The sequence below is a fragment of the Phascolarctos cinereus genome, unplaced genomic scaffold, assembly GCF_003287225.1.
Source record: "Phascolarctos cinereus isolate Bilbo 61053 unplaced genomic scaffold, phaCin_HiC Scaffold_5;HRSCAF=322, whole genome shotgun sequence".
Lineage (NCBI taxonomy): Eukaryota > Metazoa > Chordata > Mammalia > Diprotodontia > Phascolarctidae > Phascolarctos > Phascolarctos cinereus.
In genome coordinates, this window is record NW_027555958.1 from 156167145 (window position 1) to 156186298 (window position 19154).

Sequence of the window (19154 nt, forward strand, 5' to 3'; positions counted from 1 at the left end):
ATGGTCATTTTCAGTTATCTTTGTAGAGGTAATGGTTGAAATTAGGGGAATGAAGAAGGTAGTCTAGGGAAAGTATAGAAGGGGGGGGGAAGTCTGAGGAAAAAACTTTGGGAAATTCCACCTTAAATAATAATAAGAAGGGAAAGATAGTTCCTGATCTCAAAAAGCTCACATTCTAATTCAGGAGACAACGGGAATACAGTTATGTAAAACAAGATACACAGAGTACATGGAAGGTGCCCCTAGCAGAAAAGGCTCTAGTAACCCGGCCGACCAGCAAAAACTTCAAACTTTATATGATTCTGCCCTAGTGATTATTCAAATTTAATAAAACAGTTCAATTCTACCTTTCTTATACAAATTACTTGAATGTTTACCTTTTATTGGTACAATTCTATTCCATTTGAATGCTAATCATGAGGGCAACATACCTACACAGATTAGAAGTTATTTGAATTTAATTATCTGTTTAAGATCTATTTTTTTCTCTAATCTACTTTTCACAAAATTTCTTTCACACATTTTCACTCAGATGAATGCAGATTAAAAGTCCTTTAAAAATCATTAAGACATCTGCCAACTTAAAATGCATTTAAGCTACAGACTGTATTAATTCATTTGTTAAAGTAGATTGTTGTACCAGGTAAAGCTATTGGTGAGCTTTTTAACCCTAGTAGGGATTAGTAACCTCAAAATATAAAAAAAATTAAAAATCATTTTATATAAAGAAAAAGCTTCAAGTGATTTATGCCTGAAGTCTCATAGAAATCAGTTTAGGGACTGGAATTAGAAACTTGGAATTCTGTTTCATTATCATCATCATCTCTTTTCTTCCAGCTTTTCTTTCAGAGAAAATATCTTATTAGAGGCAGCTGAGTGACCCAGTGAATAGAATGCTGGTGCTGGAGTCAGGATGACCTGAGTTGAAAATGACCTGAGTTAAAATTCAATCTCAGACACTGACTAATTGTATGACCTTGGTCAAGTCACATAACTTGTTTGCTTCATTTTCCTTATCTGTAAAATAGGGATAATAGGTTGTTTTAAGGGTAAAATGAGATATTTATTAAAAATTACATTAAATTATATTAAATATTTATAAAATGAGATCGTTATAAATTAGATGAAATTTATAAAATATTTATTTGCATATCTTAAAGCACTTTATATGAACTAGCTAAAATGATTTCATTTATGTTTATTAAAAAAAGAGAAAGCCAACATATTCGTAGATCTGGGATGAGAAGGAAGAAATCAGAGGTCCAAATGACTTGCCCATGCTCACACAGTTAGTGAAATGACAGAGGTGGAATAGCAGTATCTAGAGCACTGGTCAACAAGTCAGAAAGAGCTCATTGTAATGCTACCTCTGATACTACCTATGTATCTATGATGAGTCTCTTCACTTGTTTGAGCCTCCTTTTCCTCATCTGTTAAAAAAAAGGGGGAGGAGGGTTGTACTAGATAGTCTCAATAATCAGGGTTTCTTCCACTGCCCCAAATCATCTCTATTCCCTGAAATGTGAGTAACCGAATTCTTAACTTATCTTAGGTCTAACAATACATCATTATATCATTGCTTCTACAATTCATATTCTTCTGTGCTTATGGAATTCCAGAGACTAAGACAGGATCCTACACACCCTGCTTTACAAAACCCTAGACAGGGTCTGGTTGGTGGCCAGGCTGACAACAGCAGCATGGGCTGATCTTTCCTTGGGAGAGATGAGTTTGTGCCAAGGTCCCTGGGGGCCATAATTCTTTTTTCAGATATTTCAAAAGGCTAAGATAATTAAGTTAATCATCCCTGTTGTTATAAACACTAGATTTAGCATTGTTCATTTATTGCTGTCTAACATCCATCATATCGATTTACACAAAAATAGCATTGGGGTAGTTCTGGTATTGAAGGCTCCAGCTAGGAGCTAGGATCAAAGACAACTAGATTAAAGGGTTGATTTAGGATAAATGTTGAAAGGCATAATATGAACAACACACTTATTACAAACAAGAAATCCCAGTCTTACCTACTGTTCTATCTAGCACCAGAGATTTCACTTCCTGGAAAAACAACAACAAAAAAGAAACATGATTGGACAGTATAAATTGTTACTTGTGGAATTAACATATAAGTGCTATTATTTAGCTATCTTTAATTTACATTTAAAATGCAGTTTAATAGCAACATGTAGCTAGACCACCCAAGAAGAACATGTTGACCGGAAAATATGTGCATATTTAGTAGTGTTCAATGTACACACATATGTACTTTACAATCTAAATTCCACTTATTTGTGTTGCATTTTGTGAGAAAACTGACTTCTGTAGAGGACCTTTCAAAGCATTTCAAAACACTCCATTTAATCAGACAAATTACTATTTCATAAACCATAAACAAGCAAATTAAAACAGACTGATGGAGACAAGAACTAAGATATATGGATTCGTGGCCAAAGAAGAATTTTAATGAAATAGGAATGTTTAACACGGTGCATTGTGTACAGTAGGTGTTTAATAAAAGTTTGATGAACTGAACAGGATCTACAACAATAACGAAGTTTTTGTCAGGATCCTGAGACCTCTGACTTCAAGGGTCTAGTAACTTTTGATAAAACTACACCTGAGAGCATAAGGAAGGGCTTTAGAAGTTGGTGTCAGCCTTCAGTGATCTTATAACAAATACAGAATCATTGCCCACACCTCTCATTCTTCTCTGTGCCTAAGACCTTCAGAAACTTGTGTGACTCTCTCTACCAGACATTCCCTCCCCACCTCCAATGACATATACAATACATAAAAACCCATAATTACCCAGAAAAAGCCAGAAGGAACACCACATCCCTAGATGCATCCCTACAGTGGCACAGTTGCTCTGTGAACAGGTCACATCTCAGTCTCTATTTCTGTCTCTGTCTCTGTGTGTCTCCCTCTCTTTTCTTACTATACAGATAATAATAAATGGCACATATATGCTCTACTAGTCTCATAAAGTAGACGCAATTATCTGTAGATGAGGAAACTCAAGTCTCAGAGGGGTCAGCTACCTTTCTAAGAGTCACCACTTAATGAGTTCTTGAGGTGAAATTTGAATTCAAGTCTTGCTAATTCGGAGTCCAGTACTTTATCTACTAAGCCCTGCCCAGCTCTGTAGATGACAACACACGATGAGCCAGCCTCTAACAGTAACTAACCTCAAACATGGTACAGTCTTCAGGAATATCACTCAAGCTGCTGCTTGTCGGCCCCATAGCTCAGCTGTTCGGGCTTCCGGAGTGTGCCAATACTTTCTTTTACATGTGAAAAGTACACATTAAATGGATTTTATGTAAACCAAATGACAGCTGTGGAAGAAAAAAAATACCTTAGAAGTACTTTCGAGGATTGGGGGGGGGACTTGAAAATACGATGAAAATCAATGTTTTAAAAGTTGTTGAATTCATAGAATCTCTTGCCTGTATTGTCTACTCATTTGAGTCATGTCTGATTCTTCATGACTCCGTTTGACATTTTCTTGGCAAAGATACTAGAGTGGTTTGCCATTTTTCTTCTCCAGCTTGTTTCTACAGATGAGGAAACTGAGGCAAACAAGGTTAAATGACTTGCCCAAGGGAACACAGATAGTAAGTATCTGAGGCCAGATTTGAACTCATACAGATACATCGTTCGGACTCTAGACTCAGCACTCCTCTACCACCTAGCTGCCCTCATGCCCGTGTTAGACACTATATTTTAATGGAGAAAATAAACTCTTCAGGTATCTTCCTCTAATTTCTAATTTCCTTAACGCTCTGAACCTATGTGTGACTCTATGTGACCAGGCTTTTTTTAGTTCTATTTTTGCCATATTTGTGACCAGTGAAAAAGCTAAAGAAACCATTGTTTAATTCTCTGATAATCCTGACTGTTTGACTCTGGCGTTCATTCCATGATCAATGAACTGTTTTTCCTCAGAAGGCAAAATGTCATTTCTAACCAGTATGCCTGGCCCCTTAAAGGGCCGTTTCCTACCACGTTCATGTTTTTGTGATGTGTTCATGTTTTTGCACCCCTTTATTTTTTCATACCCTTTTTTGTCTCTATAGACTGACCATATGGAAGGCAGTGTGGTACAGTGGAAATAACATCACATTTGGAGGCAGAGGACCTGAATTCAATCCTTGCTCTTCCATTTGCCTGTTTTACCTTAGACAAGTCACTTAACCTTTCTGTGACTCAGTTTCCTTATCTGTAAAATAAAGGAGAGTTAGACTAGAGGTCCCTTCCAAATCTACGACTATGATCCTTTGAAGGTGAGAAATGCTGAAGTCTAAACAAAAGAACATGGCATGTAGGATGAGAACGAATCAAAATAGAGAGGGAGGCAAATTTGTCTTGGCACCCTCCCCCCCATTGTCACTTTTAGTATCACCTCCCTCTGAAAATCTATAGGTGTCTGTCTCTGTCCCTCCTGGAATATAGTAAAGTAGCAGCTAATTCTAAGGTATAAAGTGATAAAGACTTAATTATACTCTTCCCAGAAGTACTGGGCTTCCACAGAGCACTTTTTAAAAACTGAAAAGCCTTCAAGTCCCAAAGGAATAAACTTTTTTAATGATACAAAAGCCTGATCACCTAAAAAATGTGATAGACCTTCCAAAGGAAAATACTTACCTTATCTCAAGGAGTAAGCTATGCCCTGGGAGATCTGGCTCAGAAATGATCATTTTAGTATTTCCTGTGAAATAAGAAACAAAATTTATTAAGCTCCCACTATTTGTTAGACACTATGCTAGATGCTGAGTATATAAAGACACAAGTGAAATAATCCCTGCCCTAAAGGAGCTTGCATTCTTTCAAGGGAGGTAATATGTACATACATAGGGCAGCTAGGTAGTACAGTGGATAAAGCACAGGACTTAGGGTCAGGAAAACCTGAGTTCAAATCCTGACTCAGATATTTACAAATTGCAACCTCTGTCTGCCTCAGTTTCTTTATCTGTAAATTGGGGATAATACCAGCACCTAGAGGAGCTAGGTGGTATAGTGGATAGAGTACCAGGACTGGAGTCAGGAAGACTTATCTTCCTGAGCTCAAATCTGGCCCCAGACACTCACTAGCTGTGTGACCCTAGGCAAGTCACTTAACTCTGCTTCAGTTTCCTCATCTGTAAAATGAGTTGGAGAAGGGAATTACAAACCACTCCAGTCTCTTTGCCAAGAAAACCCCAAATGGGGTCATGAAGAATCAGACACAACTGAAAAATAATTGAACAACTACAACACAAGCAGCTACCATTCAGCATTTTTGTTATTTGTAAAGTACTCTGGAAACCTGAAATAGCTATACAAATGCTAGCATTTGTATAAAAGGCTGTAACTCTAGACTAGTCATTAATCAGTGTCTCACTGGTTTTAAACCTAGGAAGCTGTGAACTAGGTGGAACACCCTATTATGTTTGTATATGTTACAGCCCAAGAGAGACTATTTGGTCAATCTGGGGAGGCTCCCCGAGTTATAGAAACACTTTAGGTGACATTGAAACCAACCAACAAACCAAACAGAGATACCCAGGGCCTTATACACACACAGTGGGCATGTAAGAGATATTTGGTGTGTGGACTCACATTAATTTTAAATTCATATGGAGTTAGTATCAAGTAAATAGATGGTGAGCCAAAAAGTGACACTAATGAAATTGGATTTGTTTAAATTAATTTGATCATTTTTCTGCAATGGAGCAAATTCTTAGCCAATGAATAATCAGTTAGCTAGACTGTGGGCAGGAACTGTACTTGATGGATGGCATGGTGAACTGGATAGTGTACTGGACTTGGAGCAAGGAAGACCTGAGTTCAAATACAGGTTCTGGCACTACTCTAATTATGAGGACAGGAATAGAAAGGACTTCTCCCTTTCCCTGAGGATTAATCATTGTATGTCCTTGTTGAGGGAATCTTCAAGGGAGTCTGCTGATAGAACCATCCCCAGTTGGGATTGAAGACCTAATGCTATTCTGTGGCAGGACTGTCCCGAAGTAAATCACACATTTCACGTGCACATCAATCAGGGCTTACATATCGTATAAGCCAACGCAAATCATGTAACCTCTCAGAATCTCAGATTTTTTATCTATAAAATGGGGTTAATAACAGGACCTGCTTCACAGGGTTATTATGAGAATCAAATGAGCCTCTCAGAGAGAGAGAGAGAGAGAGAGAGAGAGAGAGAGAGAGAGAGAGAGAGAGAGAGAGAGAGAATGTATAATGTATTTGAGTGTGTGTGTGTTTCTCTGCAAACTTTAAAGTTCCATGTGAACATAAATGACTATTTTTACTACTTAATTAGAAACTATATATCCTGAGTGGGAGCAGATGAACAGCAGATTTCAATGCAATGTAAGTGTAACTGGGAGCTGAACAAGGGGGCCCTGATCTCCTCTGGCTAGATCATACCCCATTACATAAGGAAAAACTTTCTAACAGAGCTATCTAAATGAGGAATGGACCATCTCTAGAGGTATTGACTTCATTATCACAGGTCGCATTCTCCAGTAGTCTCATTGACTGACTGATTGTCAGGAATGCTGGAGAGGGGATTTCTGCTCTTCGATGGTATCTGAGGTCCCTTCCAACTCTGAGAGCCTATGATTCCATGGTTTGTTGTAAAATATGGTTGAGAATTGAAACTCTCAGGGGTCTACAGCTTTACCCAGCCTCTTCTATTCCTCAGCAAGGAACTGTATGTGATAAGGACTCCAGGTTCAAAACAGGCAGGTTCACCCACTCAAAGAGACAATATAAAGGCATTATTTCTTGTAATGTTCTATGAAAGGCTCAACATTGGGGCATAGACTCAAAGTAAAAACACCTGGGATTCTTGAAGAAGACTTCTGTGGCCAGAAATAAGGATAATCTTTTTTGTGGTCTGATACAATTTTAAAAACACTTGCCAAACCACAATGGAAAGCGCATTTGTCTAAAACCCTGGAAAACACACATTTGGAGTTACATTTGGCTCTGATCCATTCCATCTTTTAGAGATGAATTTTTCTAGAGTTAAGCAGCCAGCACTAAATGTGTCTCTTGTTCCCTCTTCCCCCTCATTTCTATCCCTTTCCATGTCCTCATAGATGTGTCCTCTGTTTCTCTGCCTTGCAGGCCTCTGTATTCTCACTCTTCATTCCAAACCCCTACAAATGTCTGTTAGTCGTTCCCCAACTTTCCAAATGAATTTGCTTCAGAGAACAGTTTGGCTAGTTAAAGCTCTATTAAAAATATCCTGCCTCTCTGGGTCTCAGTTTCTTCATCTGTCCAGTGAAGCAGGAGGACTAGATGATCTCTAAAATACCTTCCAGATCTAAATTCACGTTCTTACGATTGTGGCTGGACCTGGAAAGAAGTTGCTGATCTCTGATACCACCAGAGCCTATCTCCCATTTTCAGGTACTTTCTTTCCCTTCCCCTTCTCCTTTTTATATGTTGTCTTTCCCAGTTAGAATGAAAACTTTTTGAGGGCATAAACTATCTTTCTTTTCATTCATATTTTTATTGCTAGCAGTTACTGTGGATTGACATACACAGGCATACCTTGAAGATATTTCTGGTTTGGTTCCAGACCGCTGCAATAAAGCAAATATTGCAATAAAGCACGTCACATGAACTTTTTGGTTTCCCAGTACATACCACAGCTAGGTTTATACTATGCTATAGTCCATTAAGTGTGCAATAGTATTATGTTTTTTTTCAAAAAGTACTTTTCTTAATTAAAAATACTTTAGTGTTAAAAAATGCTAATCATCATCTGAGCATTAAGCAAGTCATAATCTTTTTGTGGGTGGAGAGTCTTGCTTCCATGTCGTTGGCTTCTGACTGATCAGGGTGGTGGTTGCTGAAGGTTGGGATGGTTGTGGCAATTTCTTAAAATAAGACAACAGTGAAGGTTGTCCCATAAATTGACTCTTCCTTTCATTTGAACACTTAGAAACCATTGTAGGGTTATTAATTAGCTTAATTTCAATATTTTTGTCTCAAGGAATAGGGAGGCTGGAGGAGAGGGAGAGAGATGGGGAAATAGCTGGTTGGTGGAGCAGTCAAAGCACACACATTTATTATTAAGTTCACTATCTTATATGGGCATGGTTCATGGAGCCCCAAAACAACTATAATAGTAGCATCAAAGATCACTTATCACAGATCACCATAACAGATATAATGAAAAAGTTTGAAATATTGTGAGAATTACCAAAATGTGATACAGAGACACTATGTGAGGGCATACTGTTAGAAAAATGGCACCAATAGACTTGTTCAATGCAGGGTTGCCACAAACTTTCAATTTGTTAAATAAAAAAAACCCCACAATATCCGCAAAGAACAAAGCACAACACAATGAAGTAGGCAGTGGTGGTGGTGGTGGTGGTGGTGGTGATTTGGGGTAGGGGGATGAAGGGCTTTGTATTTTCTTTCAGTCATTGAGCTTATTTATTTTTTTTTTCATTTCCCAAGTTCATAGGATCATAGATTGAGAGATGAAAAAGACATTAGATTTCCTGGTCCGTGGCCACCATCAGGCAGGTTAGGCATAAGCCAGGATGGGGGCCTACAAATACATCCAGGAGCTGTAGAGGAAGAAGCAGTCGGAAGTCATATGGTTGGTTCCTTCTGCATGTTCACTGCTTCTGCCAGCTGTCTGCCCTGCACTGAACCCTGCGGCCCACCAGACCCGACAAAGCTCGCAGACTGGGATACAAGGCCAAGCAAGGTTATGTCATTTACTGTATTCGTGTTCCACGAGGTGGACGAAAGTGTCCTGTTCCCGAGGGTGCAACCTATGATAAACCCGTGCATCATGGTGTCAATCAGTTGAAGTTTGCCAGGAGCCTTCAGTCTGTAGCAGAAGAACGTGCTGGCTGCCTAAGAGTCTTGAACTCCTACTGGGTGGGTAAAAATTCAACCTACAAATTCTTTGAGGTTATTCTTATTGACCCATTCCATAAAGCTATCAGACAAAACCCTAACACTCAATGGATCACCAAGACAGTGCACAAACACAGAGAGATGCGAGGGCTTACCTCAGCTGGCAGAAGAGCAGGGGTCTTGGAGAGGATCACAAATTCCACCATACTATTGGAGGGTCTCGCCGTGCTGCTTGGCGAAGGCGCAATACTCTCCAACTACATTGATACTGCTAATTGGTGCACATTAATTTGTAAACTTCAATGTTTAATAAACAACATTTATGATGACAAAAAAAAGACATTAGAAATAATTAAGTCTAATCCTTCCATTTACATATGTGGGAACTGAGGTTCAGAAAGAGGACATGACTTGCACTTGAACTTATCTACTCTCTGAAGAACTTTGGAATTGATTGTTAGCCAAGGGAGATACTGGTGCAGGACCACCCAGCATGGCAGTGCTGTACTCTATGAGCAAAGCAGAATTGCAGTAGCTCGAAAGAAATATGAGATCCACAAGTTTAGAGACATCTCTACTCCAAATGTTCACATGGATGGTTTGTGTGCAACCTGTGGTAGAGTCTTCTGAGCTCATATTGGTCTGATCAGCCACAATGGGACTCATGTACCTTGACCCCAACATTGTGATGTCATTTTGGTCCTCTTCAAGAACAAAGGACAATAACCAACCAATAAATAGTAGAGCCCAAATTCAAACCCAGAACCTTTGACTCCAAATCCATCACTTTTTCCAATTTGCCATGCTGATTGCACTAGTAGATAAATTTGAATATACTCTTTGGCAACCATTTTGTGGTTCTTTGAAAAAAAGAACATCTTGCTTTATACTTTAGCTATTTGCTTATCCATTCTACCCATTAATAAACACCTGGCAAGTAACATGCTGATGAGTTCTAGGGAAACTTTATTTATTTATTTATTTAGGCAATTAAAAGCATTAAGGAAACTCTTCATTTAAAGGAAACCTATGGTAAATCCTTTTGGAATGTAAGTAAGCTTTGGTTATCAGAGCTGTAAACTAGGGTGGTATGATCTTTGTACCAGGGCACTGCAATTCTTTAATGTAACTTTTACTTTACTTTGCATTTTAACAAACTTTTATTTTTTTCTGTCTCCTACAGTCTCCTGTGGAAAAAGAAAAAACAAAAGTAAAAGTCTCTGTAGCAAAGGTGACTAATCCAATGAAACCAATTCTTGAGATAACCACATTCAAAAATGTATCTCATATTCTGCATCTTGAGTCTGTAACTTCTCTGTCAGGAGGTAGGTGGCAGGGTTCACCACTAGTCTTCTGCAGTCATGATTGGTCATTGCATCCATCAGAGTTCTTAAGTCATTCAAAGTTACTTGTCTTTAAAATGTCCTTAGTACTGTGTAAGTTGTTCTGGTTCTGTCTAATTCATTCTGCATCAGTTCATAAAAATCTTTTCAGGTTTCTCTGAAATCATTAGGACACTGCAATTTAGAAGGTGCAAAAAACATACTCCAGGTAACAGCTTCCTTTGGCTTCCCCTGCTCTCCCTTAAATAAATCAGAATCTGGAATCTCTCCTATGAGACAGTGTCCTAGGGTCTCCCTCTCTCACTGTGATTTGAGGATGGCTCTACAGGGGCTATTTCATGCCTTTAGGAGCCAAATCACCAGACATAGCAACCTGGGTTGTAAACAGTTAACTTGTCTCATATCGGGTCCTCTCCCAGAAAAATCTGTTTCCAATTACATTGCAGGGTCAAAATGCAGGTCTTAGCATTGACAAGACTCAGCGCTTTCTCTTGCTCTGAGACAGTATGAGTAACATGTCTTCCCAGACACAGCAGGAAGGAAAGTTTCCCTTGTTCTCACTCAGTAGTTTCACTAGGAAGCAGCAGCCCACATAGCAGCTGATAAAGAACTTTGCTTCACTGTTTCAAAGCTGGTAACAAAATCCTGGCAGGGAGTGGCCCTTTGGCCATAATTACAGACAAAAGCATCACTACCTGTCTAGGACCACTAGTTTCTTCCCTGGCACTCCTTGCCACACCCTTTTCAGAGACATACGACCAGAACTTATCAGAGATATTGCTCAATGAGTTCAGAATTTCCTATTCTCCTAGCATCCCTAAAGGGGAAAGAATTGGGTTCATTCCAATTCTATCATCCTCTGTCTTATTTATTTATTTTTAGTACAACATCCTATCAATTTACCATTGCATTGGCTAAGTGAAATGAGGAAGAAGAGAACCTTTGGGTGAGAAAGGGAGAAAACTTGATGGAGACTGATGATATAAGCAGTAGTTCTCATTATGCTTATGTCTGAGTAGGAAGGGTACTTCCTGCCCATGGGGAAATACATCCTTTTATTCTCTCTTTTCAGGTCCCTTATTTCACAGGTTGCCTGGTTCCAGAGAACTCCATCACTAAATCAACACAGAGAATGATCCTTAGGGAACGTTGAATTGTATCTATTGTCTAAAACTTTGAGTGGATAGTGACCCAGGGATGTATCCAAGGGAGTGAAAGAGATGGTCAAAAATCAACTGATGGTTCATGCAATCAACTCATGTCCCTCTTGTCCAGGGTCTCTGCTATCAGTCAACAACACATGTGACTCTCCCTACCATGTTCAACATAAAAATCACAAACTGCTCTTTTGAGTCTTTTTTTCCCCTACGAGACTTCCTTTGATCTTCATTTGGCTATAATTTCATCTGAATCAAAATTTTGTTGTGGATATATGCCTATGATATTTCAGGGCAGTGCTACCTGGGTCTTCAGTCTCCACTGGTGATGGTTCTATCAACAGACTCCATTGAAGATTCCCGCAACCAGGACACAAAATGACTAATCCTCAGGGAAAGTGATAAATACCATCTATTCCTGTCCTCATAATTAAAAGAAAAGAAAGAGATGATTTCTTTTCCCACAAAAGACTTCTCAAGACATTGAGGTATACAATTGTGATATGAATGCAATCATCTTCATCTTAGTTCTTATTCTCTGATATGAGGTCCTAAGTTTTGCTATTCAGAATTCCCATTTCTCTGGAAATGCTGTGGATCATGGAAATGCATTCCAGGGACTTAGATAAGTGGGATTTGTTATTAAAGTGCATTAGCTTATTCAGAGATTTATTATTACCTGTCTTCCTCTTGCTGGATGAAAGTATTAGAACTTTCAAAAGGACAGCGATCGATGGCAAATCCTCAATCTCTTGGCTCTATAGAGGCAGGGCACAGACATCGAAAGAGTGTTACTACAGTCCATGTTGACAGATATCTCTTGGCTGGCTTCACAATTTAGTGGAATGGGTCCTGAACTGAACTGGGAATCCACAGATAAAATCATACAACTAGTCAGATCCTCAGCTGCCAATCGTGTGGGCAGCAGAACACCTGTGGTCGACTTCCTACAGACATTCCCAAACACCAGTGTTCACATACCATTTAGAACAATATGGTTGATTAACACTAGAATCCTTCCATTGTTGAATTTCTGCCTATTGTGTAATCTTTCGATTACCAGCAAGATACTCCAACTTACCTCCCAACATGCTATCATCCCCAATCCTAGTCATGCAGTCTTATGGCTTTAAATGCCATCTCTTTGTCCTTTATCATCTTTTCTTCTAGCCTCATCTGTATTCCCCATGCCCACCCCAACCTAATTCTTCTAGCTCCTAATCCATTTCATTGTGTCCTTTGAAACTGACTATTCTTTTCTCAACAAACTCCCCTGCATCTCAATTAAAATATCTTATTCCATCTTCTCACTGCAATTGAAATCTGGGTCTTCCTTGAGGACATCATATGCTTTTAACCTCTCTTCTCACTTTTCCATCTCTCCTTACTCATGGGACAAGAAAAAAGCTTAGATACACTCCTTGTTCCTAAATACCATTTCCAGACTATTCATTCCTCTGAGGCTGTACTGCAGTAACCCTTGCTCTCTTGAATTTTCCATGCAAACTACTTCTATCACCCCCTCTGTCCTTGTTACTATCTGGCAGATGGTGTGGTAATGGAAAGAGAATTTGGCATGGAGTAGGAAGACCTAAATTCAAATCTGGTCTCACACACATAATAGCTGTGTGACTCTAAACAAGTCACTTAATTTCTCTCAGCCTCAGTTTCCTCACCTGTAAAAGAGGGATAGTTAGAGAACCTAATTCCCAACATATGAAGTGAAATAACATAAATAATACACTTTGCAAACCTAAAAACTCTATATAGGACCAAAGATTTAGAGCTGTAAGAGATTTTGGATATCTCTTATCCAATACCTACATTTCACAGATGAGAAAACCAAGGCCTAGGAAGTAAGTGCCCAAGATACAAGGCACAAACCTTAAGGAATAAGTGGTAAAGTCATCATTTTTTTTATTTTGGCTCATCGCTCATTCTAAATTTACTATAAATCTAGGGTGCATAATCTCAGCGAGGCCCTCTCTGCTGAACAATTCTTATATTTTGTTTTTATACACTCATTCTCTCCAGTAGCAAACATCTAAAGGAGAAGCAGCATAGCACAGTGGATAGAGTTGGCCTTGCAACCAACAAGACCTGGGTTCAAGTCCTTCTGCTAATATATACCATCTATGTGGCCCTAGACAAATAATTTAACCAAGCAATAGTGGCTTAGGCAACTATCTAAGATTATCAGTTGTAAAGATGATAATAACATGTGTTAAGAGAGAAAAGTTTATTCACCTGGAGTTCCCTAAACTAATGAAGTCACAAGTCTAATTCCTACCCATGATAACATTTGTATAGAGCTTTAAGGCTTGCAAAGAGCTTTCTTTATATTAATTATCTCATTTGGTCCTCCTAACAACTCTGTGAGGCAGGTACTATTATTGATCCCCATTTTACATATGAAGAAACTGAGACCCAAAGAGCTTAGGTGACTTGTTCATAGTAATATAGTCAATATGTATCAAAGGAGAGATTTGAACCCCAACTCTCTCTGACTTTTAGTCTAGCACATTAGTGATCGTACCATACTACCACAATAACTCTACAAATCTTATTTTTAATCAAGTCTCAACCCATAGTTCAGCTCCCATTTCTAGTCTTCGATTTAAGTAAGAAGATTGAGGGCACCTAGCAATAGTTTCCTCAACATCTCTCATCTGCTCCTCAGAACTTCTAAATATCATCAAATATTCTCCTTCCCTTCTGTGTCATAAATAGAAGTATCTCTATATCTTGTTAAGGCTAATCTGGCTACCAATGGCCTTGATCCTATCCCTTACTACCACCTCCAGAACCTTGCTCTAGTAATGAAGGAACAATTTTCTCTCATGAATCTCCTCATTCTCCTCCGGTGTCACAACTATGCTCACATCTTCCCAATACTAAAAAGGCTTCACTTAATCCTTATGCCTAAACTAGCAAATTTTGTTCTTTTTCACAGCCAACATCCCCATTTCTTCACCACCCACTTTCTCAACTCCCATGCAACCTGGTGTCCCCTCCCCATGTTTCTGTCCCTGAACCTCTTTTTTTCTCACTCTACACTTTCACCTTTGACAATCTCATTCACTCCTAATTAGGAAAATTAACAACCCCACATAGTTATCTATGGATTACTTCCAGATCTGTATCTCTCTGGTCACATATCTCCAAATGCCTACAAGATATCTCTTCCTTTATGTCCTGCCAACAAGATGCAGAAACAAAGTTATTATCTTTCCCACAAAACCTGCTCCTCCTTATGACTTCACTCTTCTTGTCTTCTCTCTATCACCCGTCATGTTCAGTTAGCTACCAATTGTTGTCAGTTCATCTTTTGCAATAACTCCAGCCTTTTCCCCCTCTATTCTATATCTACTAGCCCCTCCTAGGGCCATCCTTCAGTGGTCTTTTGTGTCTTTATATAACTAGTACCTTGTGTTGTGCCTTGAAAAGAATAAGGACTTCATTTATTCAAACAAGTGATCATTTGAGACTATATGACTTCTCTCACTTTACAGATGATGCTGAAGTCTAGAGAGGTCAAGTGACTTGTCTAAGGTCACACTGCCAGTCAGTGGGAGTGAAACTTATGATGTAGTTACAAAATGTGCACACATCACACAGTTAGAAAACAGGAGTTACATTGTATAAAAGTAAATAAAATGTTTTAAAGGATGGTGAAAACCCCACGAGGAAGGTTCTTGTAGAGGAGATCAAATTTGAGCTAGGCCTTGGAAAAATGGATAAAATTTGGAGAACTTCAGAAGGAACAGTTTTCAAGGTAAGAAGGAGCTAAGGGAAATGAAGGGGGAGATTTCTTGCCTAGATCAGAGGGTTCATTTTGAGAAGTGATGGGAAACTAGATAAGGTAGAAATAGGAATAATATTTCCAGATTTATGAAGGTTCCTGAAAGCCAAGCAGAAGAATTTTTCAGTAGATAGTAGAATCAGACCTGTTCTAATCCTATCGGAGGACTATACTACCCGTAGAATAGAAGGGACAGGTCATAAAGAACACAAGGGAAAAGGAGGCAAAGATGGAGGAAAAATGTATAGTTTGATTAATTCAGAGATCAAATTGTGACTAGAGGAAAGTGGAGAAGGGAAAAAGGTTGGAAGAACAGCAGGGAGCAGGGATAAAAGGAAGACAAAGAATAGGTTTAGGATTGAGACAGGAAAATATGGAAGGACAGGTGACTGAGATCAGAGAGAGAATTTTCAGAGCTCAGGATCATGGAGGGTCTGAAAAAAAAAGGAGCATGTAAATTTCTGCTCTTGACCCTGTGTAGAGCATGAAAGAAGGAGCAAGTAACATTAGAGATTATTGCCAGGAGGTCAATGTCTTCTAGAGAAAGCTAAATTTCCATGAACTCAAAATGTGAATAGTATGTGAGGAAGAGATCTAGGATGAAAGGGAATTTATCAGCAACAAATCAAGAGTTCTAGAAGGCATCATGGGAGATGTCTGAGAAGTAAAAGGGAGACAGGAGGTTGGCCAGGATGAGGACAAGAAGATAGGTAAAGGTAGGAGGGGGGAGAAGGTTTTGTCTTAGCAGAGAATCTGTTTGAATCAGAACCTTGAATCACAGGGAGGAGGAGAAAGGAGAATGTTAACCATGTAACTGGGGCGAAGTCAACTGATTAGAGTCCCACCTTTCAAGATCCTAGAATCGTTGTTTAAAACTCAAGTCTTAAACTAGGGATGGACTTCAGAGGTTGTAGGTTCATAAGATCATAGATCTTGAGCTTCAAACCTCTCACTTTACAGATGAAGAAACTGAGGCCCAAGGAGCTTAGTGGCTTGCCCAAGGTCACACATGTAATAAGTCTCAAAGGTGGAAACTTGCACCCAGGTCCTCTAACTAAACAGTCAGTACTCTTTACACTGTACCACAGTCTCCTAGTCCAACCTCTGTATGAAGCATGAATTCTCCACAACATCCCTGAAAAGTGATTGTCTAGAATTTTCTTGAAGATTGCTAGGGATGAAGACCTTAATATCCCCCAAGGCAACTCACACCACTTTGGAGTAGCTCTAATTGTTAAGAATGTTTTTCTCGGATAAAATAAAAATCTGTGTCTCTAATAATTTTGCTGATTGCTCCTAAATTTGTCCCTCTCTGCCTATGGGGGCTGAGTAAAATATATGAGGATTAGTGGAAAGAACTTGTGATTTCTAACCTGCAGAGAGAAAGTTTAAATTATTGTCTTCATATAAAACAATAATTAATAATAATAACTAGCATTTACCCAACAACTTAAGGTTTGAAAAGTACCTCATAAATATTTCACCTTATCCTCATGACAACCCTGAGGGTTAGGTACTATTGTTATCATCATTTTTCAGATGAGAAACTGAGGAGGACAAAGGTTAAGTGACTTGCCTAGAATCCCACAACTAGGAAGTACTCAAGGCTGAATTGAAACTCTAGACTGTAGGCCCAGGTCCAGTGTACCCTATCCACTGTACCATTTAACTGCTCAAATCAGAAGGGTAATTATGTAGAAGAGGGTTTAGACTATGTCTCAGTGTGTTCATGTGTAAAATAAAGCAGTCATTTCTATTGCTCTTTGAAATTTACAAAGGGCTGTCCCCTGAGGTCCCTTCTAGTTCTTGATCTATGGTCTAACATCTTATGACACATAGGCCTGTGCTGACAGCATGACTTCAGTTACTCTTAGCAACAAGTATTCAAGAAGCATTTATTAAGCATTTACTACGTGCTAGGCATTGTGCTAAATGATGGAAATCCAAAGTCAGTCCTTGCTCTCAAAGAGCTAACATTCTAGCAGAAGAAACAACATACATACTGATAAGTTAATAGAAAATAAGAACAAAGTGCCTACAAAATAATTTCCAAGGGTACTAGTAACTTGGGGAATCCAGATAAACTTCCTCTGGGAGGTTGCCCTTAAGCTAAGTTTGTAAGGAAGGTGGGGATTCTAGGAGGTACAGCTAAGGAATAAGAATAAAATATCTTCCGAGCAAAGGGCCCATGCAAGGGCATAGAGGTGGGGGATGGAATCTCATTAAGGTGAGACCCCGAATAGCAAATAAGCCAACAAGTTCATGAAGGAGAATACTAAGCCTAGAAAGGCAATCCGGAGCCACATGTGGCTGGAAGGGACCTTACGCACCATCTGGTCCAATGCCCTATCTTACCAATGAAGAAATGGAGGTTCAGAGAGATTGCAGCTCACCCAAGGTCATTCAGTAAGGGGTAGATTGTATGGTCATTTCAGTCATGTCTAACTCTTCATGACCCCATTTGGGGTCGTGGCAAAGATGCTGAAGTTGTTTTTTAGTTAATTTAGTGTTCAACTCTCAGTGACCCCAGTTGGGGTTTTCTTGGCAAAGATACAGGGGTGGTTTGCCATTTTCTTCTCATTTTACAGATGAGGAAACTGAGGTAAACAGGGTTAAATAATTTGGCTGGAATCACACAGCTAGTAAGTGTCTGAGGCCAGATTTGAACTCAGGTCTTCCTGACTCCAAGGCTGGCACTCTATCCACTGTGTACTTCAAATCCACTGACTTAAACTCAGTTCTGTTAACTCCAGATTTAGAGCTCTTTCCTTTTTATCCATAGTAGCAACCATATGGATGGTCTTGTATGATAGCATTACCCAAATGATTTGTGATGTGATAACAATTAGCTGAGAGGGAGATGCAGGATTGACGATGCTTCTGGCCTAACATCATTGCCTAAGGAACCAAGAATGACTACATGACTGCAGAAGGTACTCTTGCCTTAGATCCGTTTCATTCTTTCCACCTGTGAATCACATTGAACAGGTGACTCTTTTGTGATACTGTGGAGCTACTGTACCCTGTGACCTCACTTTTTCCCCAGCATGCTCCAACACATGGTGCATCTGTCCTAACTGTGGCTTAGGGGAGGAGAGGAGTCCCTGAAGTCTGTCCCAGAACAGTAAGGAGCTCCACTAACGTGTCTACCGATTGCTGACTGCTCCTTCTTTTCTTCAACTGGGTTCCCACCTTCTAATTCTGCTTCTAAGACAAAAGCTATCTTTTCCCCTATCTTTTTCCTTGCCCTATTCCCTGAAAATAGCGTGTGATGTTTTTTCTTGAAGTTTGTTTTTAAAGGCTTATTATTAAGCACTATAGGGAACAGAATGAAAACAACCTGTATTTTAATAGTATTGTATACATATTATGGCCTTTCATCCTTAACAGCAACCCTGTGAGGTAGCTAATACAGGAATTATTATCCCCATTTTACAGATGAAAAAACTAAGGCTCATAGAGGTTTAAATAACTTGCTCATGGTTGCATAGCTAATGTATATATCAAAGGTTGGATTCAAACCCAGGTCTTCTTGATGTCAGGTCGAACATGCTTTCCATTTTACCTTACTGTCTCTCTATAATTAATAGAAAGTAGACAACATTTACAAGGTTCCAGGTATCTTAACAGATAATCCTGGTCCTGGGAAAATAAACAGAGAACTTTAGGCCAGTCATAAGCCTGAATGAACCTGTTCTTGTTCTCAAAGTTGTACATGTTAATCCTGTCTGCGATAGAGGTTAAATCGAGTTTGAGGTTTCAGGCTGATATACTTGGTTTGGCAAAGCTAAGGCTTGGTGGCCTAGCTCTCCTAAGCTGGGCTCTTCAAAACTACATGCTCAGGGCAGAACTCAACCAATGCAAAGATTTGATGGTTCTGAGTCTCTGTGACACTTTAAGACAGGCGTGCAAGCTGTAGAGTCTTTCTATGGTCATGCCGTGTAGGTTTGTACCAAT

General features: G+C 39.2%; 1 pseudogene across 1 annotated transcript in view; it reads left to right on the forward strand.

Moving 5' to 3' along the window:
• Window positions 1-9836, forward strand: part of LOC110201366 (large ribosomal subunit protein eL15 pseudogene) — a 48570-nt pseudogene extending 38734 nt beyond the window's left edge. Inside the window, exon 3 of the transcript XR_013486970.1 lies at window positions 8485-9836. The product of XR_013486970.1 is annotated as a large ribosomal subunit protein eL15 pseudogene (transcript). The remainder of the gene's footprint in view (window positions 1-8484) is intronic.
• Window positions 9837-19154: the final 9318 nt, after the last annotated feature.